At 54.6% G+C, this 6,004-nt stretch overlaps 1 non-coding gene across 1 annotated transcript; it reads right to left on the bottom strand.

The window, feature by feature from the left end:
- Window positions 1-5,536: 5,536 nt before the first annotated feature.
- Trnaa-agc (transfer RNA alanine (anticodon AGC)) lies at window positions 5,537-5,609 on the bottom strand. The gene has a single exon. It is a non-coding gene; the product is annotated as a tRNA-Ala (tRNA).
- Window positions 5,610-6,004: the final 395 nt, after the last annotated feature.

Below are 6,004 nucleotides of genomic sequence, written 5' to 3'. Positions count from 1 at the left end.
ATCACCAACCCTTCCCCTATCCACCAGTCCCATCATCATCCCTTCCACTATCCACCAGTCCCATCACCAACCCTTCCCCTATCCACCAGTCCCATCATCATCCCTTCCCCTATCCACCAGTCCCATCACCAACCCTTCCCCTATCCACCAGTCCCATCACCAACCCTTCCCCTATCCACCAGTCCCATCACCAGCTACTCCCCTATCCACCAGTCCCATCACCAACCCTTCCCCTATCCACCAGTCCCATCACCATCCCTTCCCATATCCACCAGTCCCATCACCATCCCTTCCCCTATCCACAAGTCCCATCACCAGCCCCTCCCCTATCCACCAGTCCCATCACCAACCCTTCCCCTATCCACCAGTTCCATCACCAGCCCTTCCCCTATCAACCAGTCCCATCATCATCCCTTCCCCTATCCACCAGTCCCATCACCAGCCATTCCCCTATCCACCAGTCCCATCATTAACCCTTCCCCTATACACCAGTCCAATCACCAACCCTTCCCCTATCCACCAGTCCCATCATCAACCCTTCCCCTATCCACTAGTCCTATCACCATCCCTTCCCCTATCCACCAGTCCCATCACTAGGCCTTTCACTATCCACCAGTCCCATCACCAACCCTTCCCCTATCCACCAGTCCCATCATCATCCCTTCCACTATCCACCAGTCCCATCACCAACCCTTCCCCTATCCACCAGTCCCATCACCATCCCTTCCCCAATCCACCAGTCCCAGCACCAAACCTTCCCAGATCCACCCGACCCATCACCAACCCTTCCCCTATCCACCAGTCCCATCACCAGCTACTCCCCTATCCACCAGTCCCATCACCAGCCCTTCCCCTATCCACCAGTCCCATCACCAACCATTCCCCTATCCACCAGTCCCATCACCATCCCTTCCCCTATCCACCAGTCCCATCACCAGCACTTCCCCTATCCACCAGTCCCATCACCATCCCTTTCCCTATCCACCAGTCCCATCACCATCCCTTCCCTTATCAACCAGTACCATCGCCAACTCTTCCCCTATCCACCAGTCCCATCACCATCCCTTCCCCTATCCACCAGTCCCATCACCATCCCTTCCCCTATCCACCAGTCCCATCACCATCCCTTCCCCTATCCACTAGTCCCATCACCATCCCTTCCCCTATCCACCAGTCCCATCACCAACCCTTCCCCTATCCACCAGTCCCTTCACCATCCCGTCCCCTATCCACCAGTCCCATCACCAACCCTTCCCCTATCCACCAGTCCCATCACCATCCCTTCCCCTATCCACCAGTCCCATCACCATCCCTTCCCATATCCACCAGTCCCATCACCAACCCTTCCCCTATCCACCAGTCCCATCACCATCCCTTCCCCTATCCACCAGTCCCATCACCAACCCTTCCCCTATCCACCAGTCCCATCACCAACCCTTCCCCTATCCACCAGTCCCATCACCAACCCTTCACCTATCCACCAGTCCCATCATCATCCCTTCCCCTATCCACCAGTCCCATCACCATCCCTTCCCCTATCCACCAGTCCCATCACCATTCCTTCCCTTATCCACCAGTCCCATCACCAACCCTTCCCCTATCCACCAGTCCCATCATCATCCTTTCCCCTATCCACCAGTCCCATTACCAACCCTTCCCCTATCCACCAGTCCCATCACCAACCCTTCCCCTATCCACCAGGCCCATCATCATCCCTTCCCCTACCCACCAGTCCCATCATCATCTATTCCCCTTTCCACCAGTCCCATCACCAGTCCTTCCCCTATCCACCAGTCCCATCACCAACCCTTCCCCTATCCACCAGTCCCATCATCATCCCTTCCCCTATCCACCAGTCCCATCATCATCCCTTCCCCTATCCATCAGTCACATCATCATCCCTTCCCGTATCCACCAGCCCCATTATCATCCCTTCCCCTATCCACCAGTCCCATCACCAGCCCTTCCCCTATCCACCAGTCCCATCACCAACCCTTCCCCTATCCACCAGTCACATCATCATCCCTTCCCGTATCCACCAGCCCCATTATCATCCCTTCCCCTATCCACCAGTCCCATCATCATTCCTTCCCCTATCCACCAGTCCCATCACCATCCCTTCCCCTATCCACCAGTCCCATCACCAACCCTTCCCCTGTCCACCAGTCCCATCATCATCCCTTCCCCTATCAACTAGTCCCATCACCATCCCTTCCCCTATCCACCAGGCCCATCACCATCCCTTCCCCTATCCACCAGTCCCATCACCAACCCTTCCCCTATCCACCAGTCCCATCACCATCCCTTCCCCTTTCCACCAGTCCCATCATCAACCCTTCCCCTATCCACCAGTCCCATCACCAGCCCTTCTCCTATCCACCAGTCCCATCTTCAACCCTTCCCCTATCTATCAGTCCCATCACCAGCCCTTCCACTATCAACCAGTCCCATCACCATCCCTTCCGCTATCCACCAGTCCCATCACCAGCCCTTCCCCTATCCACCAGTCCCATCACCAACCCTTCCCCTATCCACCAGTCCCATCATCATCTCTTCCCCTATCCACCAGTCCCATCATCATCCTTTCCCCTATCCACCAGTCCCATCACCATCCCTTCCCCTATCCACCAGTCTCATCACCAACCCTTCCCCTATTCACCAGGTCCATCACCAACCTTTCCCGTATCCACCAGTCCCATCATCATCCCTTCCCCTATCCACTAGTCCCATCACCATCTCTTTCCCTATCCACCAGTCCCATCACCATCTCTTCCCCTATCCACCAGTCCCATCACCAACCCTTCCCTTATCCACCAGTCCCATCATCATCCCTTCCCCTATCCACCAGTCCCATCACCAACCCTTCCCCTATCCACCAGTCCCATCACCAACCCTTCCCCTATCCACCAGTCCCATCATCATCCCTTCCCCTATCCACCAGTCCCATCACCATCCCTTCCCCTATCCACCAGTCCCATCACCAACCCTTCCCCTATCCACCAGTCCCATCATCATCCCTTCCCCTATCCGCCAGTCCCATCACCATCCCTTCCCCTATCCACCAGTCCCATCACCAGCCCTTCCCCTATCCACCAGTCCCATCACCAACCCTTCCACTATCCACCAGTCCCATCACCAGCCCTTCCCCTATCCACCAGTCCCATCACCAGCCTTTCCCCTATCCACCAGTCCCATCACCAACCCTTCCCCTATCCACCAGTCCCATCACCAGCCCCTCCCCTATCCACCAGTTCCATCACCAGCCTTTCCCCTATCTACCAGTCCCACCACCATCCCTTCCCCTATCCACCAGTCCCATCACCAGCTTTTCCCCTATCCACCAGTCCCATCACCATCCCTTCCCCTATCCACCAGTCCCATCACTAGCCCTTCCCCTATCCAACAGTCCCATCAGGAGCCCTTCCCCTATCCACCAGTCCCTTCACCAACCTTTCCCCTATCCACCAGTCCCATCACCAGCTCTTCCCCTATCCACCAGTCCCATCATCATCCCTTACCCTATCCACCAGTCTCATCACCAGCCCTTCCCCTATCCACCAGTCCTATCACCATCCCTTTCCCTATCCACCAGTCCCATCACAAACCCTTCCCCTATCCACCAGTCCCATCACCATCCCTTCCCCTATCCACCAGTCCCATCACCAACCCTTCCCCTATCAACCAGTCCCATCACCATCCCTTCCCCTATCCACCAGTCCCATCACCATCCCTTCCCCTATCCACCAGTCCCGTCACCAACCCTTCCCCTATCCACCAGTCCCATCACCATCCCTTCCCCTATCCACCAGTCCCACCACCAACCCTTCCCCTATCCACCAGTCCCATCACCAGCCCTTCCCCTATCCACCAGTCCCATCACCATCCCTTCCCCTATCCACCAGTCCCATCACCATCCCTTCCCCTATCCACCAGTCCCATCACCAGCCCTTCCCCTATTAACCAGTCCCATCACCAACCCTTCCCCTATCCACCAGTCCCATCATCATCCCTTCCCCTATCCACCAGTCCCATCATCATCTCTTCCCCTATCTACCAGTCCCATCATCATCCCTTCCCCTATCCACTAGTCCCATCACCATCCCTTCCCCTATCCACCAGTCCCATCACCAACCCTTCCCCTATCCACCAGTCCCATCATCATCCCTTCCCCTATCCACCAGTCCCATCATCATCCCTTCCCCTATCCACCAGTCCCATCATCATCCCTTCCCCTATCCACCAGTCCCATCACCATCCCTTCCCCTATCCACCAGTCCCATCACCAACCCTTCCCCTATCCACCAGTCCCATCATCATCCCTTCCCCTATCAACCAGTCCCATCACCATCCCTTCCCCTATCCACCAGTCCCATCACCATCCCTTCCCCTATCCACCAGTCCCATCATCAACCCATTCCCTATCAACCAGTCCCATCATCATCCCTTCCCCTATCCACCAGTCCCATCATCAACCCTTCCCTTATCCACCGGTCCCATCACCAGCCCTTCCCCTATCCACCAGTCCCATCACCATCCCTTCCCCTATCCACCAGTCCCATCACCAGCCCTTCCTCTATCCACCAGTCCCATCACCATCCCTTCCCCTATCCACCAGTCCCATCACCAACCCTTCCCCTATCCATCAGTCCCATCATCATCCCTTCCCCTATCCACCAGTCCCATCATCAACACCTCCCCTATCCACTAGTTCCATCATCAACCCTTCCCTTATCCATCAGTCCCATCACCAGCCCTTCCCCTATCCACCAGTTCCATCACCATCCCTTCCCCTATCCACCAGTCCCATCACCATCCCTTCCTCTATCCACTAGTCCCATCACCATTTCTTCCCCTTTCCACCAGTCCCATGACCATCCCTTCCCCTATCCACCAGCTCCATCACCATCCCTTCCCCTATCCACCAGTCCTATCACCATCCCTTCCCCTATCCACGAGTCCCATCACCATCCCTTCCCCTATCCACCAGTCCCATCACCATCCCTTCCCCTATCCACCAGTCCCATCACCATCCCTTCCCCTATACACCAGTCCCATCACCATCCCCTCCCCTATCCACCAGTCCCATCACCATCCCTTCCCCCATCCACCAGTCCCTTCATTTAAATATCGCATAGCTCTTTACCTTTTTGCGACAGATGCGAACTGAACCTTCCCTTGCGTGCATACAGCAAGTACTTTAATCTGTACTGAACTGCCTGGTAAAATCACTGATGTATGTGAAGAGAAAGTCAGGGGCATACACTAAAGCTGCGCGTTTTATTGGTGCTCATCTGAACATTGGTCTTTGAGCCTGTGGTGGGAAGTAACCCATCACCCCGGGATAAAGGGCCAGTGTGACATCCGGGTTACCACAGTTTTACCTTCCTCAGGTTTCCTCAGGTACACATTTATGCAGCCCAAAAGGGAGGGTGTACAGCTGGATGGGCTGCGGGATTTGAACCCCGGCCTTCGTATTTGTTGCTTGGCATGCCGAACACTGCACCAGAAAGGACTAAAAATAACGACATTATTGTTTTGGAGCTGCGGGGTATCGATCCCCGTACCTCTCACATGCTAAGCGAGCGCTCTACCATCTGAGCTACAGCCCCGATGATAATGAAACAGGTACCCACTCTTGATAACTCTACTAATTACTTCTTGCCTGCTCTTTCATGCCTCTTTGTTCCCATGTTTCCTCCTTTAAACCATTAACTACGATTAAAAAAAAATAACCCCACGCGAGAGAGAGAGAGAGACTGCGGGGAGCTTTACCATTCCCATTTTTTATTCTTGTTTTCGTTTTCTCCTCAATGGAAGGCTAAACTTTACTAATAATGCCTCGCGCCGCCTTATTCCCGCCAAATTATTGCCCAGATTTAACCTTCCCGCCCTGCACCAGACAAATTGCGCCAAAGCCTCTTCTTATGCCTCTTGTTCATATTCTTCTTGTTTTTCTTTGTGTTGTTGTTTTATTCGTGTTCTTACTCTTGTTTTTCTTTGTGTT

This window comes from Eriocheir sinensis, chromosome 16, assembly GCF_024679095.1.
Source record: "Eriocheir sinensis breed Jianghai 21 chromosome 16, ASM2467909v1, whole genome shotgun sequence".
Taxonomy (NCBI): domain Eukaryota; kingdom Metazoa; phylum Arthropoda; class Malacostraca; order Decapoda; family Varunidae; genus Eriocheir; species Eriocheir sinensis.
This window is presented reverse-complemented; position numbering and strand designations above follow the sequence as displayed.